The following is a 24,047-nucleotide window of genomic DNA, read 5'->3' on the forward strand; positions in this document are numbered from 1 at the left end:
AAAGAGTCCAAAAACTTATAAAAGTGATTCACTCTAGCTTTGTACTCTTTCTAAAAAAGTTATGTATGTATGTATGTATGTATGTATGTATGTATGTATCTACGTATGTGTGAGAGAGAGAGAGATCACCAGCTGGGGCGGGGGCAGAGAGAGAAAGTGAGGGAGAAGCAGACCACTGGGACCAGGATTGGGGGTTAGGGCTGAGGTGGAGTGGAGGCAGGGCTCAATCCCAGGACCCTGGACCTGAGCCAAAGTCAGATGCTTAACCTGTTTAGCTGACTGAGCCATTCCAGGTGCCCTTTCATTTGTACTAATTAAAAGTGTGGTGTATCTGTGAAGGCTGGGTTTTAAGGGTTCATATTAATGGGGTTGCTGTTAAGTCTGAAAACACATTAACTATGTGGGATGGCCTTATTTTTATGACTGTGTTACAGACTGAATGTTCATGTCCCCCAGAAACTCAACACGTTAAATGCTAATGCCCAGTGTGATGATGCTATTAGCAGTTGGGGCCTTTGGAGTTGATTAAGTCATGAAGGTGGAGCCCTCATGAATGTGATTAATGCCCTCAAAAAAGAGACCGCAGTAAACTCCTCTGTCCCTTCCTCTATGTGAGAAGACTGGTCCATGAAGCAGGAAGTGGGAGCTTACCAAACACTGAATCTGCTGGTGCCCTGATCCTGGATATCCCAGCTTTCAGAACTGTAAGAAATATATATATATGTATATATATATATATGCACACACACACATATATATATGTGTATATATATATATTTTTTTCTGTTATAGCTTATAAGCTATAGCATTTTGTTATGGCAAACAAAATGGACTATAAAAGAATGGCTGGGGGTTGACAGGGAGTATGCAGACTTTGTATCATTACATTAAACAATAGTTTAATGATTTCTGCTTGAGCCAGACCTCAGGAATGAGAAAAAAGCCCAGGAAAGGTCTCACTTATTTGTGGAGCATAACAAATAACATGGAGGACATGGGGAGATGGAGAGGAGAGGGAGTTGAGGCAAACTGGAAGGGGGGATGAACCATGAGAGACTATGGACTCTGAAAAACAACCAGAGGGTTTTGAAGGGGCGGGGGGGGGGGGTGGGAGGTTGAGAAACCAGGTGGTGGGTAATAGGGAGGGCACGTACTGCATGGAGCACTGGGTGTGATGCCAAAACAATGAACACTGTTATGCTGTAAATAAACAAATAAAAAAAATTAATAAAAAACAAACAAACAAACAAACAAAAACAAAAACAAAAAAAAAGGAAAGGAGATTTTAAAAAGTTATTAGGCCATTCAAGATTGTTATTCTTTTTTTTTTTTTTTTAAAGATTTTATTTATTTATTTGACAGATAGAGATCACAAGTAGGGAGAGAGGCAGGCAGAGAGAGAGAGAGAGGAGGAAGCAGGCTCCCTGCCAAGCAGAGAGCCCGATGCGGGGCTCGATCCCAGGACCCTGGGATCATGACCTGAGCGAAAGGCAGAGGCTTTAACCCACTGAGCCACCCAGGCGCCCCAAGATTGTTATTCTTAACAGGCCAAAATTCTCCCTAATTTTTTTTTTTTAAGAAGTCTGTTTCTGTCTTTCTCTTTCTTGCTTTTCATCAATGTATGCTTTTAACTTTCAGAACTTACATAGGTAGGGATAAAGTAAAAAAATAATAGACTTGAATAATATTCCCAGGAAATTTACATTTTGGTGGGATAATTTACTTCCATTGGCTGTAAAATGTATGGCACTTTTACTACCGCAAAGAATACAAGAGTGTATGATTATAAAATCAGTTTGTTTTTCAGTGTCATATGAAAGGTTGGACACGTGAACTTTATCATAAATTCTGTTTCCTTGTAAGTATATGTTGAAGATGTAGACATAAGAAAAGCTATTAGGAAGTTTTGAAGAAATGTTAGTGTTGTAATGAGCCTGAACTAAAAGTACTATAAAAAGGATATACACGTGACCAATCCTGTGATCGTATGTAAATACCTGGCTGGTGTCCCTAGCTTTCCTGAGTATCATTTTCATGAGTCTAGCGACACCTTGTGAGAAGTTAATAGTCAAGGGGTAGTTTAATGTCTCTAACTCAAGCCATTCCTGGCCCCTGATGGATAAATAAGAGTTCTATAGTAGAAACCTGAAGGTCTTTACCTGTTGCTTCTGTTGATAGTGATATTGTAAGTGTCCCTTGTTCCAATAGTTGCCTGTCTCTCAATTTTAGGACCTACCTATCTGCCAAGTAAATAATTCTGAGAAGAGTCTGAATAACTGAAAAAGACTTAAGAAATGACACTGGGCAAGGAGGATGGGCAAAGGTTGAGGAAGGGGATAGTGGAATAGATTCTGAAACGAGCTGGGGATATTGGTTTGCTTCAGTTACCTAGGATTCCACCAATTTGGAGAAACTAGACTAAGGTTTGGAGGTTTCTGCGATAGAACTAGACAGGAAGAGCTTTCCTTAGTCAATACAAGAGATTATACTATTGAGATTAGACTAAAGTGAATTGGGAAACTGTTTAACATTTGGCCTAAAGGGGATGACATAACTGATAATTTCAAAAGAGATATATTGAAATGACAGGAGTTTAGAATTGGGTAGTGTTTTTGTGAGTAAGAGAAAGACTAGAGCTGACTTATACCATACTTTCTGTCTCAATTTGTAAATTTTTTTTATCTGCACTTATGATAGATTAATTCTGTTAAACTTACATCATATCTTAAGTCTATATTGGAATGCAACTGTGTACCTTACTGGAAAATATGTTATCTGAATTTAATGCTCTTGTTTCAGTTTCAGGGAGTAGAAATTGACATAATTTTAAGAGTAGAGTAGTCATAAAGTATCAATTCATTAAAAAATTAGCACTAAAACTAATTAAAAGCCACTTAAACTCACTAACAAGACTGTAGTGGCTCTCTTGACATTTCAATATCATCTACTGAGATTAAAAATAATAGGAAAATTAACTTAGATGTTTGTGTTATTTGATACCAAAAGCAGAAGTACAAGTATATTAAGTAAGAAAGAGGCATCGCTAATATAATAATCATAGGCACCTGGTCATAAGAAAATAAGTTCTTTTAGTTAGTGCCCGAGATCAATAAAAGTATAAGGCACACCTTCTCTAACTATGGGCTATGGATATTTTGGAAGTCATAAAACAGAAAGGAGGGACATATTCTAAAGGCTTTCTTTGGCAACTGGATTAAGAATAATAAAAATAGGTTGATTATAAAATTAGAATTGTTGATTAGCCTGCTTCCACACCCCATCTTACTAGTAAGGAAGCAGTCAGAGGAATAAAAAAAAGAATGTCCTTATGCAAGGTTCAGAAGTCCTATATAGGATTGTGTTCTATATCCTTTGACTTCAGATTTTTTTTAAAAAAGTCTCAAGCTAAAAATACTAGCTTTTCCACTTGATCGTAAGCTCTCTGTCATTAGAGATTATGAACATCTTAATATTTAGCAGACTTTCCGGCATGCAAGACACTCAAAATTACAGTCCGTTCTTGTTATTACAAGTAGTTATGTTCTATACAGGCTGAAGGAACACTGAATTAGTAAATATTGAACTTTGCTCCTAGGGGAAATACATGGAAATGTATATGTATTGTACATACACGCATACTTCACACACACATATCTCATATAAACAATAATAAATTCTAAAAACAGCTCATTCTGGTAGATTCTAATTTCTTCATTTTACAAAAGAGAAAAAGAGGTTCAGAAATCTTCAATGACTTGCTTGAGACTGCCCCATTAACAGGTGAGAGTTGGGATCTAAATCCAATCCAACTGGCACCAGAGCTGGAGCTTCCTGCATTACACTGTACTGCTACCTACTATTCCATCCTCTGGTCATCTCTCAATGAGAACTGAACCCAGGCAGTGTTGCAGTATTTGACCTCAACTGGGAATACATACATTTTTAGCTGTGTTGCACATGTCCAGCAATTACCCCCGGAAGATGCCTCAAATATTATTTTTGGATTTATAAGTAAATTTCAGTGAATAGGTGAACTCACAAATATAGAATCTGTGAATAACAAAGATCCATTATATATGAACTGAATTCCATCTTCAAAAGAAGTATAACTTAGCTTTTCCCTACTAAAGGAGGTAGCATGAATTCACTGGAAAGAGCACTTTGATGGCCATCTTTGGATTTAGAGAATAAAGCAATTATAGAGTTTGGAAGACCACTGGAATATTTTTGTTCCTATTGGCAAATAGACAGTAATTCTGTTTTCTACCAACCAGCAAAAGCTTCAAAATGATTTTTCAGGTGCATTCTATTCTTTGTTCTATATATATAGCAGATTCAGAGTGCTTGCTCTCTCTCTCTCACCCATACACACACACACACACACACACACACATAAATGTATAATTACCATTATTTTTTTTCAGACATGTTATAGGTAGAAATAGTCAAGAAACAGCATTGCAGAGTTGTTAAGCACAGACTCTGAGATCAGATGCCTGAGTTCAAAAGACAGATCGACAACTTCTGTGAGACTCTAGGCAGAGGATCATAACAGAATCAGAATAAAGTCTACCTCATAAGAATTCTGTAAATATTGAATGAATCATTTTATTATAATACAAAATATATGTATAATGCTTAGAACCATATCTGAAGCACTATAATCATTCTGTCTTAGCTAGCTTGGGCTGCTAACTAACAAAATAGCTAACAGTATAACAAAATACCATAGATTGAATGGCTCAAACAGCATTTATTTCTCAGAGTTCTGAAGGCTGAAAAGTCTATGTTCAAGGTGCCAGGCAGTTTTACTTCCTAGGGAAGGTCTTCTTCGTGGCCCTCAGATGGCTGTCTGCCCTCTCAGCATGTCCTCACATGGTGAAGAGATAAAGACTTCATCTCTCTCTTCCCCTGCTTATAAAGACACTAATCCCATTATGAAAACTATACTCATGACCTCATCTAAACCTACCTACCTCCCAAAGCCTTCATTTCTAAATATCAACACACTAGGGATTAGGGCTTCAACATATGAATTTGGAGAAGAGACACAAACAGTCTATAAGGCACTCTAAGTTCTTATTTATATTTCAATTATTGTTATTAATATTTTTACTAATTAAAGAAAGTAACATTTCCTTATATTTGTAAAGCGGAATATAATTTTTTAATGGAATTTTGGGAAGAAGTTCACAGAAATAAAGAGTATGTTCATCTAATCATATCAAGGGTACAACTAACATGATTTATGATTGCTGATGTTGCTTTTGATCACTTGGTTCTCACCATCCACTACTGTCATGTCTCTTCTCTATAACCTTTTATTTCCCCTTTCTGTATCATACACTCTATGCAGCTTATGCTTAAGGAGTAAGGAGTTATATTCTCACTCCTTTAAGATAAAGTTTCTACATAATTTGTTCTAAATTCTTCTTCACAGGAGATTTGTCATTGATATTTATTAATGTATTCAATATTTATTTATATCAGTATAGAATTAAGGATATATATTTTATACTTTTTTTCATAATCCAGTACTATACTTTGTTGCTCAAATCTTTCTCTTGGCTCCCATACCCTTTGATTTGCCTCCATTAATGGTAATTTTTTTTTAACACTTCATTAACTAGCACTGTAAGTTACTCCTGCTAAATGCTCATCTTAGTGACTGAGCCATCCAGGCACGCCACCCACCCCTCCTTTCTAAAAAAAATTTTATTTATTTGACAAAGAGAGAGACAGTGAGAGCAGGAACGCAATGCTAGAGCCTCATCTTATATATTTCCTGCCACAGTCTGAGTCTGAGAATCAATCATTTCTGTAAGGAGTCCTGGTTCCTTTTAGTGGTAAATGGTATTAGAAACCAATGTCTGGATACTAATTGTGCTCAGTGCTACTGGGATGCCATTTCTTCTAGGCCCTCCCAAACTGAAAGAGTAAATAAATATACCTTTGCATACTACCCCTTGTATATACACATATATTTGAATATTTCTATATGTAACCATCTATTAACTCAGTTAAACTCAAGTTCTCACTATTGACGTCAATCTAAAATACCCCATGAATAGCCCTTGTCTCTTTTCCCTTGTTATTTATAAATTCCCACTCCAACAGTGATAAGCCTGGTTCCCATCATCCATTATGCACTTACTCATTGAATTCTAGTATACACATATAGCAATATCAGATTGCTAACCTGTACCTCTGTGGCAAAAAAAAAAAAAAAAAAAAAGAAAAAGAAAAAAAAACCCACAAAACTTTATCAACTAGTATATACTAGTGCTTATGTGCAGTTCCTTTTGCCTTTAGCCTTACAGACTCCATTCATCCAAAATTACTTGGGTTAGTAGTACCTTTTGCCTCACCCCCTAGAGTGGGAGGCTGAATGGGCCTCCTAGGGCATCCTGATCTCCTAAATATTTTTTTTAAATTTGCATACTTAAGTGCTGTCTTTGTGCTGCATAGTTCCATGGGTTCTGACATGTGAATAATATACCCATATACTTATGGTTTCTATTGTGTCCCACCCCCAAAATATATGCTTGAATCCTAACCTTCTTGAACCTCACAATGTGACTTTGTTTGAGATATAGTCTTTACAGAGATAATAAGTAAAATAAGGTCATTAGGGTGGCCCCTAATCCAATCTGACTACTGTCATAGAGAATTTGAATACAAAGACACACACAAGAAGACACCATGTGAAGATGAGGCAGAGATCAAGGTGATGCAATTATAAGCCAGAATGCAAAGATCGATAGCAAACTGCCAGAAGCTAGGAGAGGACATGGAATAAATTCTCCCTCATAGCTCTCACAAGGAACTCTCCCTGACAGAGTTCTAGCCTCCAGATCTGTGAGACAATACACTGTTCGAAAGCTACTCAGTTTTGGGTAACTTATATGGCAGCTCTAGGAAACTTATACATGCACCATTATAGCGTTATACAGAATGGTTTCACTGCCTAAAACTGCCCTGTGCTTCACTTATTCATCTTTCATTTCCCCACCCTCAGTCCTTGGCAGTCACTGATATTTTTAATGTCTCAATTGTTTTGCACATGAAATGTAATTTTTAAGTAGCTATTTAGAATTATGGGCAACTACAGAAGGAAAGAGGAAAAGACAGAAGAAAGGCACTTGGCTCTTAACTGTGGCAAGTATTTGTTGAAAGTTTTAGGAACAATTAAATGTGGAAAACTAAATAGTAAAAAGAACTGTCAGAGCAAAGAATCCTTCCATTTGTTGAGGTTGTATATGGAGTAAGGTAAAATAATAGCTATAGCAGAAAAATAGTGAAAACTCAAGTACAAAACATGTCAGTTATAAAGCTTTGTAACTATTGAGTTCAAATAAAGCAGGTTAATCATCCTAGCAAAGTAACAAATTAATGGACTAATGGAATTCATAGTAACTGAAAACATCTATTATTGTCTTTCATAGCATTAGCAGAAAGCATACTTAAATGTGAGCTTACTAAAAAGGATATAATGTACAAAGCATAAAGGGTATAACATTCATATATCAATATGAATTTGTGCTCAGCAAAAGATATCAGAATTTATTGATACCTTAAGACATGCACACAAATGAAAGCGAATGAAGATTATATCTTTTCAATGCCTAGGGATAACTTTACAGTGATTATTAACTAAATGTTCAACCTGTTAGTTCCTCTTTTATCATCAGTCATTCATTGCTGCGTGGAAAAGCACATATAAAAGTTTAGGCATCAACTGATCACTTTCTAGAGGTGAATACTGCTTCTTGTAAAGAATGACTTAGAAGAAAGAGTAAAATATACTTTGGGTCTAGCAATTCCACACAATTTCATTTTATTTTCACACTAGTTATTTCATACTATTTCATTAAGGACTAAATATTTATTTTGCTATCACATAGACAGTTTTTCTGTCCTATACCACAGAATCTACTATATTACACATCTAATTGTGTGTGTGTAATATGTCTCCTCTAATAAACAGTGGGATTTGAAGAAAGCTGGAACTACTTTTTAAATTTATCTTTAATTCCCAATTATTTTACACTTGGAACACAGCAGATGTTCAATAAACACATGCTGTTAAAGTATTTTTTTCTTCTTAATCTAGGATTATTAAAGAAAATGTTGGAGATATAGGAAAATAAAAAATGAAATATTTAAATAACAACCAAAATCACAAACCAAAATTAAATACTTACATTTTGATACACTTTCTTCTGGCTTTCTTTAATACATACATATGTATATATCTTTACATGAATATATATTATATAATTTGGATCAGATAATAAATTTGTTTAGAACTTCCTTATTTTTGCTAATAATATACATGCTACTTTTGCAATATCATTAAAATCGCTTAAATATACCTTTACTGGTTATAAATTATATCATACAATATATACTCTGATTTGTTTAATCATTCTCACCTTGGTTAATTAATATTTTAAATTAAATTTATACTACATACAGCTTGATGATGAAATAATATGGTCTTACAGTCTATGAGCCTGTAACATTCTTCTGCCTTAGCTGTTGTTTCTAATTTCTATGCTGCAATACTTTTTGTAAGATTTTTAAAGCATATTATTAAAATTTACCAAATGGCAGGGCCAAGACTAGGGTGAGGCAAGCAAAGTGCATATGGCACAAAACCTAAGGAAGCATCCAGCCTCCAGACTGAATGCTGACCGTGCACTTGCATGAACCTAAAAGTGTTGTCTTAAATTTTGCATTAGGTCTCTTATTTACCGACCCCTAGTCCCGCCACTGACAAAATGTTAATCCTAACTTTTTGCAGCATCCTAAAAGTATATTGTATCAAATTCAGGATATTCTGTTCCTAAAACCTAACCCCTGATTTCACATTTAGAAAGTGCTCTTGGGGTGCCTGTGTGGTGCAGTAGGTTAAGCTCTGGACTTTTGTTTTGGCTCAGGTCTTGATTTCAGGGTCCTGAGATCAAGCCAGATGTCAGATTCTGCCTTCAGTGGGGAGTCTGCTTAATACTCTCTCTTGCCCTCTGCCCCTCTCACTGCCCCGACTCACTCTCTCTCTTAAAATAAATAAATAAATAAATAAATAAATAATAAATTGTTTAAAAAAAGTGTTCTTTATAAATAATTATTTTCCATTTGTAGTTTACCTGTGTATATCATAACTTTCAAGTCAGGAGTTTTAAAACTTTCTGTTATATTATTATGAGACAATGTATATTACCTCCAACGTGAAGCTGTTTATAATAGAAGACAAAAGCAACTCAGTGTTATTTTCTGTTTTACTACTTAGGAAACTTTAGGCAAGGTTTTGATCCAATAAATAATAAAGCCTACCACATAGGTATTTTGTAAAACTTGTTAATTGACAAAGTATAAGTAAGCACTGGGCCTGGCACAAAGCAAGCACTAAAAATGGAAGCTATTAGTAATTTTTATTTATTAACACTTTTTTATTTCATTTTATTTTTACTTATTTCATTTATTTTATTTATTGACTTTTATTGATATAAATGTTCACCTCCTTTTTGCCTATCTTGGTAGATGTTTTCTCCTACTGTTTAGAACTAATTTATTAGGTGTGGTCTTAATTCCATGTCCTGCTCTCTCATCCTTATGATCATTATCCAAAAGCCACAAATAGAATAGTCGACACTCATTGCTTTTACTTGTTAATCTGCCACCCATCTCTAAATGTGACTAATAGCCTTATCCTCAAAACCAGTACAAATATACTGTCTTTAACTTATTTTTCCTCTCCACGGCACTGGACAATTGATTAGTATCTCCTTGAACCCCATTCTTCTTACCTAACTTTTTTTTTTTTTTTAAGATTTTATTTATTCATTTGACAGAGAGAGAGATCACAAGTAGGCAGAGAGGCAGGCAGAGAGAGAGGAGGAAGCAGGCTCCCTGCGGAGCAGAGAGCCCGGTGCGGGGCTCGATCCCAGGACCCTGAGATCATGACCTGAGCCAAAGGCAGCGGCTTAATCCACTGAGCCACCCAGACGCCCCGCTTACCTAACTTCTTTTTAACACCAATTAATCATGACTATCTTCATATTTCTAAGGATACCTTAGCTTAGTTTTTAACTCATTTTCCTTTTTGTTTGCTTGTATGTGTGTGTGTGTTTTGTTTTTTTGTAAACCCCCTCCCCCCCCCAGGATGGCAATGGACATGGAATAGGATCGACATATTAAGATGGTATATTTAAAGGATTTTTTTGGTAATACTTTGTAGTGAAGAATGGGAAAACTAAAAAATAACTAGGTGGGTGGAAGGTTACGGAAAAAAGTAATTACAGGAGAAACAGATAACTTGGGAAAGGAACTACAGATGGGGTGTGTTGTATTTGAAAGGCCTGTAGGACATTTGTGTGGGAAGATTAAGTATGCAGTTAAAATATATAGTTCTAGAAACCTGGTCAGAGTTAAGAATTTGGCAGTGATCAGCATAGAGATAAATATTCAAGTCTCTTATGTAATGACATTACCCACTCCCACCCCCAACACACACAGAGGCAATCAGGGGAAAAAAAAGGAAAAAATTGAAATCTGGAGATAAAAATGCAATGCTTCTTAGAAAAAGGACATCCTAAAACTGAGGAGCACCTAGTGGTTGAAAATGGTAAGGCCTTGTAAAGAAAGACAGTATCCTCCAATTTAGTATTTATAAGGCATTGAGTGTTTGACCTTTGAAGTTTTAAATTTCAGGGAAGGGATGTGAGCATATATCCAAAACAAAAACTTTATAGTAACGTATAAGAAATGGAAGCATTGAATGACAGTCTAAGTTAAGAAGTTTCATGGTATGGGGTGGGAGCTGAAAAGAAAGAAGACTTTGCTTCATTAATTATTAAAAATGTGACCATGTTTACAGATCCGATGGTGGACTGACATTTGACTGTGGACAAATAAAAGAGTTGATTAACACAATTGAGGGCTTCTCTCAGAAATTGTTTACTTGACGTTATGGGGGTTCATTAGTAATTAGGTGATTTTTCTATTGTGTTTAGAATCATGGGCCTTAACAATATGAAAAAGGAAAATGTGAACTCCGTGGAACTGGGGGATAATAAATGGTGGAATTACGGGAGTAGCAGTGACTATTCTGAGATTAATGTCACGGGAATAGATCAGTTTCAAGTGATAATAAGGTCAAAGAGGCAACTGTGCATGTGAGTTGTGAATGTCTGTAGCAGAGGACTCTCAAGAATTGTCAAGCGAAGGTGTAGTAAAACATGAAGGAGCATGGTAAATATAACTGGGTATCATTCTTTTAGTGATGGACTTTGAGTCTTGGTGTTTTACCACAAATAATTAACGTACTAATAAGTTTATCTGCATCATAAAATCATAAAGCCCTAAAACTGAAATGGATACCTAAAATAGACTTGGTAAACTATTATTTTACAATTGAGGAAGTAGAGAAAATGTGAGCTGTCTGAGATAATGCTAATCAGTAACAAAGTTAACGCTGCATAGGTAACTTTGTACTCAGCTATATGCATTTCAGTGGATCATATCTTACTGGGTAAATGCCCCAGGTTTTCCTTCTCCTCCTGAGTTTTCTAATTTACATTTGATGATTAAAGCAAAAATTATAACACTGCCTATTGTGATTCCAAACACATGTAGAGGAGATATTTAAAACAACTATAAATGGGAGAAACAAAGGGATATAAAAGGAAATGAGTTTTCTGTACTTCACGGAACAGATAAAATGATGACCATAGTTGACTATGATAATAATTATGCATATTTAATGTGATGCCTCCAGCAACCAATAAAAAAACAAACAAACATCCAAAGATACACTTAAAAACAAAGAAAGTGAAAAGAACATAAATGGGAAAGGGCAGACGTAAGTCTTAATATATCATCATTAATTATTTTTTATATAAATGATATAAGTGGTCTAAATACAGCAGTTATAAGACAGAGATTGGTAGATTGGATTAAAAACCATGGCTCAACTACTTGTTGTCTACAGGATACTAATTTTATGTATAACAACACAGGCAAGTTGGAAATATAAGGGTGGAAATATATATCATACAAACATTAATCAAAGGAAAGTAGGAGTGGCTAAGTGAGTGCTAAATAATATAAACTTCAGAGAAAAGACAGTTACCAGAGACAGAGAAGGACATTATATAATAATAATAAAAGCACCAATTACCAAGAAGACAAGCAATCTTAAATATGTTTACATCAAACAACAAAGCTGCAAAACATGTGAAGCAAAAATAGATAAAACTCAAAGAAGAAATAGACAAATTCACAACTAGTTAGAGATTTCAATAGTATTTTCTTAACAATTGATGGAACAACTAGACAGAAAATCAGCAAAAATACAGAAGATTTCAACAAGATCAACCAACAAGATCTAATTAAAATTTACAGAACACTCCACCCAACAGCAGCATAATACACATTCTCTTCATATTCCACACAATAAATGCCAAGATAGACCATATTTAGGCAATAAAACAAATTAAAAAAAAAAACAACCCTGAAGAGGTACAGAATATATTCTTTGACCACAGTGGAGTAAAACCAGAAATCAATAACATAAAGACAACAGGAAATTCTTCAAATCCTTAGCAATTAAAACACACAATTCTAAATAATCCATGGGTCATGTAGAAAGTCTCAAAAGAAATTAAAAAAAAATACATTGTGCTGAATGAAATACAAATACAGCATATCAGATTTGTGAGACACACTTAAACCAATGTTGGGCGAAAATTACAGCAGTAAGTGCACATGTTAAAAAATAAAAGTCACAAATCAATAATCTAAGTCTAATTTCAAGAACGTAGGAAAAGAAGATCAATCTCCCTAAATTGATAAATAACAGTTTTTGATATATTACAGTTTTAATGTAATTCCCATCAAAACCCCATCACGATTTTTTTGTAGATATACAGAAGATTATTCTAAAATTCATATGGAAATAAAAAGGAACTAGAATACCTGAACTAATTTTATAAAAAAATTAAGGTGGGAGCAATTGGTCTACCAATTTTAAGATATATATTTAACATATACTTTAAAACTTGTTATACAGCTCGAGTAAGTGTGGTATTGATGGAATAGATCAGTGGGTCAGAATAAAGAACACAGTTATAAACCCACATAAATATGACCAAATGAGTTTTGAAAAACCCTTCCTCACAAATGGTCCTGGAGCAAAACAAGGTACAGGATGGGAGAAAATATTTGCATATGACACATCCAACAAAGCACAAGTATTCAGAATGTATAAAGAAGTCTCAAAAATCAACAATTGAAAAAAACCTAGTTAGAAAATTGGCAAGAGAAAGAAGAGAAATTTTTTTTTTTTTTTTTTTTTTTTTTTAACAAGAGACCTTTCACTGTTAAGTATATATAGATGCCAAATAAGCACAAGCATGTTCAACACCATTTGGGATATGATAATTGGAACCATAATGAGATATTACTTATGAGAATGCCTAAAATAAAAAACAGTGACATCACTTATATATTGCTGACAGGAAAGTAAAATGGTACAGCTACTTCCAAAAAGTGCAGTTTATATAAAAGTAAACATGCAACTACCATACTACTTAGTAACTGCACTCCTGGCTATTCTTCTCAGAGAAATAAAGACTTAAATCGCTCACACAGAAACATGTATATGAATACTTACACCAGCTTTATTTGTAACAGGCCAACACTATATATAAATATAAATAGTTCCAGAATCCACTTTTTACCACCTTCATTACTGCTATTCTGGGTCAAGTCACCAGAATTCCATTTAATCTTTTTTTTTTTTTTTTTTAAGATTTTATTTATTTATTTGACAGAGAGAAATCACAAGAGAGGCAGGCAGAGAGAGAGGAAGGGAAGCAGGCTCTCCGCTGAGCAGAGATCCCGATGCGGGACTCGATCCCAGGATCCTGAGATCATGACCTGAGCTGAAGGCAGCGGCTTAACCCACTGAGCCACCCAGGCGCCCCTAATCATTTTTTTTTTAAAGATTTATTTATTTGTTTGAGAGAGAGAGAGAGAGAGAAAGAGAGAAGGAGTGAGAAGGGCAGAGGAAGAGGGAGAGAGAATCCCAAGAAGATTCCCCACTGGGTGTGGAGTCCCAGAGGGTCTCATCCCTGGACTCTGAGTTCAGGACTTGAGCTGAAACCATGAACAGGAGGCTTAAGCAACTGCGCCACCGGGGCGCATCAATGCCATTTAATTCTTTCAATAAATGTCCCTACTTCGATGATTAATACCCTACCAATTATTCTCCTCACAAAAAACAGAGATCCTAAACACAAGTTTGGATTCTGTGACTTCTCTGCTCACAAGTGCAGCAACTTCTATTTGTCTCCACATAAAGCCAAAATCCTTTCATTGTCTACGAAGCACAGCAAAACCAGGCCCCCATTTCCCCTCTGAATTCCTCTCACTCGATCGGCTCAGGACGCACCTGCTTCCTCTTTAAGCGAGATTACATCCTGAGGAGCCCAAACCATGCTCCTGCCTTTCCCACCTCCGCTCCATCAGCAACACAGGGACCCTGCACAGATCCCAAGTCCATCTCCAACTCGGCTAGCCACGTCCCTCCACATCTTCTGGGGCCGACTCACCCCATCGCTGCTCCTCAGATTGTAGAGATGCCCTGAAGCGACTGGAAGCAGCTCAGGCCCAGGGGTAGGAACTCCCGGCCCTGGTACCAGGATGGAGGTAGATGGAGGTCAAAGGTCGGGGGTCGCTCCCAGCAGGCTTGTGCTGGCTCTACTAGCTCTGACCCACCACAGCTCTGCCCCCCCGCAGCCTCTGCGGTGAGGGGATGGGCAGTGGGGACCAAGCACTGAAAACGGAGTGGCCATGCAGACAGTCCCTCCAAGCTGTTGTCCTGCTGCGGGTTGTTTCTCCAGCACCAAGGTTTAGGCCTGCGTAGCTTCTGTGTTGTCTCATGTCCCTCTTTCTGGGGTATTCACTTAAGATATTGTATGTAGTTCATTAGGTCACTGCCGTCAAGGTGTTGCACAAATCATATTTTCCGAAGGAGGCTGTTTTTGTTAAGGATATTTTATTGTACAAGACCTATTCCCTCCCCTTGATGAATGCCCCTTGACTGACTGACTTTCTTTGTTAGAAACACTATTCACTTTCTAAGGTAGATTTGTGTGTGTGCGTGTGTGTGCGCGCGCTATTAGTTTACTTTTTAAATTTTCCGTGACATCCCATAAGAGAGTAACTTTCTTAAGGGAAAAGAAAAAAAAAATTGTAGCCATATTAGCTTCAGTTCTTAGGTCACAGCAGAGGATTTTGTATCCTATTTTAGATCTGGCTGTTTTATTCATGGGTACTGTCGCTGTCTAGATTCAAGCTAACACCCTTTGCGTGAATTACTGCAATAGCCTTCAGTTTTCACTTTCTCCATTGGTCTCTTTCTGTGCATTTAGAAAGTTTTCTAAAATGGAAATTTGATTATATCTCTCCCCCTTTCTGATACCATGCAATGTTTTTCTGTTGCTCTTAGACTTAAGTAGGAGTTGAGTGAGAAAGCTCATTTGAGAAATAAAGGATAGTGAGGTGTCCTTAAGGACTCAGTTAAGGTTGGAGATGACGGAATTACTCCCATGCCTCTGAATATGGCTTTGGGGAGTGGTAGCGATTGTGACTTGGGGCATTTGTAAGAATTTGTCTAGAATTTGTAAGCAGCATGCACAATGGTTATGTGTCAGACCTGATCCAGTATGGGGAGGTGAATTTCTCCAGCCAACTTCACTGTTCCATCTTTACACGCATCACAGAGAAGGCAATCAGTGGGATTCTCCCAGGGTTCCCATTTTTTCCAGTAGTTGAACAGTATTGAGGAACTTGGAAGTTTATTAGCATTAAAAGGGAGACATTTTGAGGGTTTGAAACAGTAAAAGTGAGAGAAGTGAAACTGGGCAGTGCAAATGCAGTTGTTCAGAGAGATTTATAATATTCCTTGGTATTTTGCAAAGATAGTATTCTCAGATTGATGGCAGGAGAGTAAATGGTGAGGTCACTATTGATCAGTAGCCTGATGTCCAGGTTCCGAGGGCAGGAATTTGAGATCATGTAGAATCACTGACACATAAAATTATAAAGCTAGAAGATATCTTAGCTATATCTTAATTTGTAGTTAGTATAATTAGTATATAGTTAATAATATATTTACAGCCATTTCATTCCAGGTAAATTCTGTGAATGTCTTTGTAAATTTAAATGCCTCTATGTCAAGATGGAATGTGCAAAAAAGTGTTGTATCATTATGTAAATAATGTCATATTCTTATTAATAGAATAGACTAATTTCATTAGAACATGGATCATATATGTCTTATTTGTTATTTCTAGTTCCTAGAGCAATATCTGGGAGCATGGTTTTTATTTTTTTATTTTTCAAATAAACAAATAACTTTTTTTTTTTTTCAGTATGGGAGAGAGGGAATGCAAGCGGAGACAGGGGAGGGGCAGAGAGTGAGTCTTTTTTTTTCTTTCCTTTTTTTTTTTTTTAAAGATTTTATTTATTTATTTGACAGAGACACAGCGAGAGAGGGAACACAAGCAGGGAGAGTGGGAGAGGAAGAAGCAGGCTTCCCGCGGAGCAGAGAGCCTGATGCAGGGCTGGATCCCAGGATCCTGGGATCATGACCCGAGCCAAAGGCAGACGATTAACGACTGAGCCACTCAGGCGCCCCCAGAGAGTGAGTCTTAACCAGGCTGCATGCCCAACACGAAGCCTACACTGGGCTTGATCCCACAACCCTGAGATCATGACCTGAGCTGGAAATCAGGCTTGGTTAAGCTTCCTTAAACAACTGAACTACCCAGGTGCCCCCAAATTTATCATTCTATATCATTTTGGCATTGCACACACTAAAATTAAAAAATTTACCTGGGTGAGAATTTTGCATATGGTCTATTTATAACATCCTGTGAAAAAGAACGTTTGAAGGACAGTCTGAAGTATGATTGTTCATGGTAGATTGCCTTGAAGTTAGAAGCAAGGAAAGTCCTATTATGATGTATTATAACTTCGATTATATAATAGGTAGTAGATAGTCCTTGTGCAGTGGATTGAAAATACATTTAGGCTTTATTTTATATTTTAATGTACATATTTCTTTTTTTTTATTTAAACTTTATTTTAGTTTTTCAGTGTTCCAAGATTCATTGTTTATGCATCACACCCAGTGCTCCATGCAATATGTGCTCTCCTTAATACCCACCATCAGGCTCACCCAAACCCTGACCCCTTTCCCCTCCAAAACCCTCGGTTTGTTTCTCAGAGTCCTCATCACATTGTTTTAAACTGGAGCTAAAGGGAAATATATTGAACCTAAAATTCAGATATAATATATATGACAGGAAGATATCTATTTTAATTAATGGAGAGTAAAATTCACAAGGAGCTGTTAAGCACAAGTAAGTTTTCAGTGTAGAGTATGAAAAATGCAAAAATTCATGCCAAAAAAATAGTAAAGACTGTAGGATAAGATTCAGAGGAAAAGTTTATATTTGAATATGGCTGAAATATCAACTTTGTTGAACTGGAATATTTTCAAGAAAATATAAAGATTTTACTTTTGAAGTTTAATGTTAAATTTTGAAACATGTTTCACTCATTATGTACTTATTGAGAACCTACATTATACTAAGATATGGAGTCAAAACAAAATCCCTGCTGACACATCCACACACGTACAAACCATATCTCTACTACATACTTATTTACATACATATATGCCTACTACATTTTTCACATACCTATATGATTACTTTGTCTACTTGCAATATTTCTGTAACCTGTTACATACACAAACATACATACTACTACTTATAATGTACATGTGTATATATTTTCTGAGACTGAAGGGAAACTTCTAAAATATAGAAATTAAAACTGGGGACTAAAACCATTGTCAATGGGAAAGTGATTTTAAAATGTTAATAACATGAATCAAACATGGAGCTAAAAGCTATTATCCAAGATTTAAAAATAAATAAAATAAGCCTGATAAGGAAAGGTCTATGTAATTTCATCAAATGATGTTGTCTAAGCTATGGCAGGTTCAATATGAAAATTTTTCCAGAATTGCATCTTAGATATGTAGAACATTCATATTGGAACATGTGCTCAATTTTTAATTAGTGCTTTGTCATAATTTTAATTGCATCTCTTCAAGGTTTTTTTTTTCTGTTATCTCTGAAGGATTCACATTGCTAAAATGATTATTCAATTTTAAAAGCATTTTGTTTTCAAAATGTGAAAGAAAAGGAGCCATATTAATAAGTTATTTAGCCTCTTTTAAAATGGCACTGCATAAATATTCTGTTAGACCTTGTCTGTGCCTCCTGGTAACCTCTCTTTATGAGAGGCATTGACTCTTTCAAGGCTATCAAGGTGCTCTTTAGTAAATGGCTTCATAGGGCATCAATTTCTATGTAAACCAGTGCTGATTATCAGCCATTCTCAAAGCTTTTTTTTTTTTAAAGACCAGAAAAAATTCAATAAATGAAATGAATATAATATTTATCTTTCCTTTGGTAAGTTTGATGTATAGATTTATATACCCAATGTATTTTATTTTCCAGGTCTTTTTGGTTTAATTAATGCCTGTGCCCTGCATGCATGTGGGAAGAAGCTGACTTATAATTGTGTGTGTTATCTAATCATTTTTATGACTGATTATCCCAAGATTTATGTACTGGGCAAAGATCAATTTAAAACATGCTGTTACAATGTGACTTGTTATTAAATGAGGTTAATTTTTTGTCATAGCTTGTCCTCCATAATATTCCAAGCACATACGGTAAAAACTTGATAAACTGTTCACCTGAAAATAAAGTGATCATGTTATATACAGATTAAGAACTCTAAAAATGAGTAAAATGTGTAGGGGGGGATAAAAACTCAGGAGTCAGGAAAAGAGGAGAAAGAGAAAGAAGGATGGTAGGCAGGAAACAATATTATATATAAACAGAAATAATAAAAAGATTTCAACAAAACATTGTATTGTTACTTCTGAATTATTTGTTCTCTTTCCTAGTTTCTTCTCTATTTGTGGCAGTATTTGTTACAATATTGGAATTTTAAAATTTAAACCACCGTTCTTACATATGTAATGTGTAATACCCTCTCTCCCTTACCTCCCCTTTACTACCAACCCATTTTTGCCAGCCAGGAAATACTCTTTAAAAACTCCTTCTGAGGATGGATGGAGGGAAGGAGGGAGGAAACACACACACACTTTAGCAATTGACTAAAACAAGTGACTGTGCTTTAGCAATTGTATCATTTAAAGAAAACGCATTGCTTCTTTCAGATTGTGGCCTTAGTAACTCCTCTAAAAGAGTAGCTAAAAATCAATGTCAGTTGGTTCTGTGGAAGGTTTTTCTAATAATTTTCTTATTATTTATTTACTTTGGGAGAAATCCTTTTATAGATAGTCAACATAACACTGTCATACAGATTCATCTGTGCTTCTGAGCCATGATATGTTTCTGTGACTCAGTGATTGTGAAAGAATCCTATATCAATCAAGTTTAGGGTCACAAAATAAATGATTCCCCAAATGGTTTCAGCATATGAATTGCCTAAGAATCTAGTTGAAATGCAGATTCTTGGGCCACTGCCTTTAAGATTTATATCCATTATTTCTGGGGCGGGGTCCAGAAGTCTGTTTTTGATCCGTATTCAAAATGACTCCTTTGTGGCTTCTTTAAGGACCTCTGTTTTAGTAAAACATAAATAAGCCTTGCTATAACAAGTCAAGAGACTGTTTCTCTCTAATGTCTATTCTGGGTATCAGAAGTTTTAGGTATTTGTCATCATTGTACTCAGTTTGGACAACTTTCAATTACTGATGATTCAATAATTTGGAATTCATGAAGATAACAAAATAATTAGTTAGATTGCTGAGGCCACTTTATTCAATGAGAGCTATATTCACTGTACATTTAACCTAAGTGCTAATAACAAAAGCAAGTAGGTATTATAATGCATTCCTTTGAATTCAGAAATCAGTAAATTTTTTAAATTAGTAAATTTGTTTTAATTTAGTAAATTTGCTTTTCCCAAAAGATAATGAAATTACATAGTGCTGTTTATTTGGTAGTGGCCTTTGTTTTGTTTCAAAGATATTAAATCACTTGCAAAATACTTGAAACGTTTTCTTTGTTTTTAAGCAAAGTGCATCATAAGTTGGAAGGTAGGAATATTAGTATTATTGTTATGTTATGCCTACCTAGGAAGGTGACATTGGAAGTATGAATGTCATATTTTTATTTTCTTTTACTCTATTGCCTGATATACTGAACCAAAATAGAAGATCTGTAGTCTTTTCTTGTATTTTTTTTTTCTTTTGAATCCTGGATTAAGATGTCATCAAAGCATGCTGCCATATTTGGAGTTCTAGAAAGCAGAGTCCATAAAACTTTGGACAGTTCAAAGAATAATAGAAAGCAGAGGTCCATAAAACTTTGGACAATTCAAAGAATAATAGAAATTTGAGTGGGAAGAATTTCACATGGAAACCTAAGTAGCAAAATGATTGGGAAGAGAGGCTGGGGAAACTAAAGCCCTCTTGTTCAAATATGCTCATTTTAAGAATTACATGGTACAGATGTTAAACATACAGATTTAGTAGGACTTGGGTTGGGGGTGGGCACGGAATCTATGTTTAACAGTTGCACAGATAATTTTATGACAACACAAGCTTGGTAAACTCTGAAACAGAATTAGTTTTGGATGAGCTCTATGAGAGCATGTTGCTAAAAGTCATCACAGTTGAATCTGAGGAGCTGATGACTTTGGCCACCAAATATGGGTGAACCTTAGTTTCTTATTCACAGTGTTTCTATAGTTTCAATAAACTTTTAAAATTCAATTTTATTTAGAGTACAATTTACGTATAGTAAAATGTACCTATTTTACTTGCCCTTCTTTAAATACTGAGCTAAAGTTTACCTTTGAAGACATGATACTGAAAAACATAACATCCAGTGACTACCCTGACATTATTCTAGTATTGGAAAACATATGACAGTCCCTGAAATTTTGGCAAAGGAACTAAAGAATGCTATAGAGAACATCTTTATAACTCTCAATCAGAGTAAATTTTATCTTTCATTTGAAGAAATTTAGGAGTTTTGTCAGAATTATAGAATGCCAAGTATACTGCTCTGTTATTTCTTAAAATTATGTAATTCCTACACTCCATAAGCATTTAAGATATTCAATATCTTAAATATTTTAAGTTTAAGTTTATTCTAGGTGTTGTGAACTGAATAGGTACTAGAGGGTAGAGTACTATTAAGTATCTTCAAATTCGGATCTTTGACCAGCAAGCCTATACCAAAATCAGAATACACTGCTAACAAAACTGCAATTTGTGGCTTTATTTATATTTGCATATTGAATAAAAGTAAGAATGAAATATATTTTATCCATGACATAGATATTCTTTACCACTTATTGCATAGGTTCAGTGCCTAAGAACATGTTCTATCTAACTCAGTGACCAGAAATGCTCAGTGGATCTTAAAAGGTTTTCAGGTATAAGTTTTTAAATTCTGAATAAAGTTTGGAAGTAAGGCATGTATTTGTTTGCTTTGTTTATAAATAAATGTCTCTCGACTATCCCAGACTATTGTTTATTTCATTTCAGAGTCTTACTGAAATCACCTTTTATCTAAAAAGAAAAAAAAATCCTTCTATATAGTTCACTACAAATATATTTTCTAAGGCTTTTTTTTTTTTGCTACATTGTATTGAATTACGTTTTTCTGTGTATCAACGAGGCTTTCAAACTTTTTTCATTGCTTGTTTAGTAATTATGGTCATAGGACACTGCCATCTATTGTCTTTAGTTTCTTCTACTTGTTTAGATGACCTTCCATAACCTAACTTTGATTTCTGATCATTGTTTATGTATGTGAAAACATATTTTTGGATAATAAGATGAAGCACAAAATCACCCTGATAAACTTATTAATTGTGAGGGTAGTAGGAACAAATGTTAAAACCAAAGGGGAAATTTAAGCAACAAAATTTGGTAGTCTTGAACTTGGATTTAATAGTGGATGCATTACGCATTGATATTAAAAATGAATTCTTGAGGCGCCTGGGTGGCTCAGTGGGTTAAAGCCTCTGCCTTCGGCTCAGGTCATGATCCCAGGGTCCTGGGATCGAGCCCCTCATCGGGCTCTCTGCTCCACGGGGAGCCTGCTTCCTCCTCTCTCTCTGCCTGCCTCTCTGCCTACTTGTGATATCTGTCTGTCAAATAAATAAATAAAATCTTTTTTAAAAAATGTGAATTCTTCAAGTAATCATTTGTATGAATTCACATAGAGTGTCTTAGCCAAGGGGACTGTGAATTGCTGATGTTCTCAGACCACAGTCATTCCTAAAGATTATGTTTATTATACAGTATTTGCTGTACTGTTTTAATTTGAGGAAAGTAAATATTAAAGTTATTTCAAATATTCCAAAAATATGTTGAAATTAAATGCATAGAAAAGAACATAGGCTCTTAACCAAAACTAATACACACACGTGCACACATATTCAAATTACTAGTTTCCAATCCATGTTGTGCCATTTATTTTTTCCTGTTCTGAAGCTTACCTCCAAATATACTCTCCCACAAAAAATCCAAGACAAAATTAAAGACCATATATTTTCTTTTCTTTTTAATTTTTTTTTTAAGATTTTACTTATTTGTTTGAGAGCAAGCAAGCGAGATAGAGCATAAGCAGGGGGAGAGGGAGAGTGAGAAGCCAACACCTCTCTGAGCAGGGAGACTGATGTGGAGATCGATCCCAGGGCCCTGGGATCTGACCTTTGCCAAAGGCAGATGCTTAACTGACTGTGCCACCCAGATCCCCCTATATTTTTATTGCCAAGTTATTTTGTTAAATGATACTTTCATTTAAAGGGAAAGGAAAAGTTGTATTATAAAAATGCATGATACCATGTTTCAGCTTTTACTGCTTTAAGGCATAAAGATTCCTCAAGATGTTAAAGATAGTTCTACCCTATGTCCCAGGAATTGCACTACTAGGTTAATAAGAAATCTGAAGTCAACATACTGTTAAGCTCCAAGATATTTAATAATTTTTAAAAAATATATAATAAAAGCTACAAATTTTATGCCGATCAAGAAAAACTTAAGAGAATTTATTTATCTTTTTATATTGGTATCAAGGAAATTCTGTTTGAAAATGTACTCTGATGTGAATAGATTATTAAAATTAATTGGTCAACAGATCTGGTCTTTTCTACCTGTAACAATCTTCTGTCTCTGACCAAATCATTTAACCTTTTTGAGCTTCAGTGTTCAGGACACCAAGCCAAGAATTAACAGACAAAAACTTAGTCTTAGGTCTGTAGCCCCAGAGCCTATGATTTGTCCTGTCACACTATCTTTCATGAAAATAAAATTTTACTTCGCTTTACACTTGAGGTAAACTGAGACTAAGAAAGGTTAAGGTACCCACCCACGATTACACACTCTATAAATATCAAAGCTGAGACCTGCATACAGAGCTTCTGATTCTGATTCTTCTATTCCAAGAACCTTACTAAAGTGAATACCTCATGAAGTTCAGTAGTTGAATGGAGGACAGGACTCTAGAAACAATGCCCGGTATATGTGTGTGTGTGTGGGGACTTTCAGCAGATCTAGTACCCCTTCCCCCAAATTTAGTAACGATAACATATATGTATGGTGCATATCATACAAACTATTTTACTCCTTGCTTTTTTTCCATTGGAGTTCCTGTCATACTATGTACCTTTCTTTTATTTTTTTTTTGCAGTTTTATTTTTTTAATTTTTTTGTGATGTAAAATTAGCCAACATATATTACATCATTAGCTTTTGATGTAGTATTCCGATGATTCATTAGTCGTGTATAACCTCCCCCCGCCTTGTTCATCACAACATGTGCCCTCCTTAATACCCATCACTAGGTTATCTCATCCGCCACCACCCTCCCTTCTGTAACCCTCAGTTTGTTTCCTGGAAAACAGTATGGA

At 35.3% G+C, this 24,047-nt stretch overlaps 1 long non-coding RNA gene across 1 annotated transcript; it reads left to right on the forward strand.

Annotated features, from left to right (window-relative positions):
- Window positions 1-639: 639 nt before the first annotated feature.
- LOC123940265 lies at window positions 640-19,237 on the forward strand. Its single transcript, XR_006818058.1, has 3 exons — window positions 640-704; window positions 16,440-16,484; window positions 18,603-19,237. It is a non-coding gene; the product is annotated as an uncharacterized LOC123940265 (long non-coding RNA).
- The last annotated feature ends 4,810 nt before the right edge of the window (window positions 19,238-24,047 follow it).

Source organism: Meles meles, chromosome 4, assembly GCF_922984935.1.
Source record: "Meles meles chromosome 4, mMelMel3.1 paternal haplotype, whole genome shotgun sequence".
NCBI classification, from domain to species: domain Eukaryota; kingdom Metazoa; phylum Chordata; class Mammalia; order Carnivora; family Mustelidae; genus Meles; species Meles meles.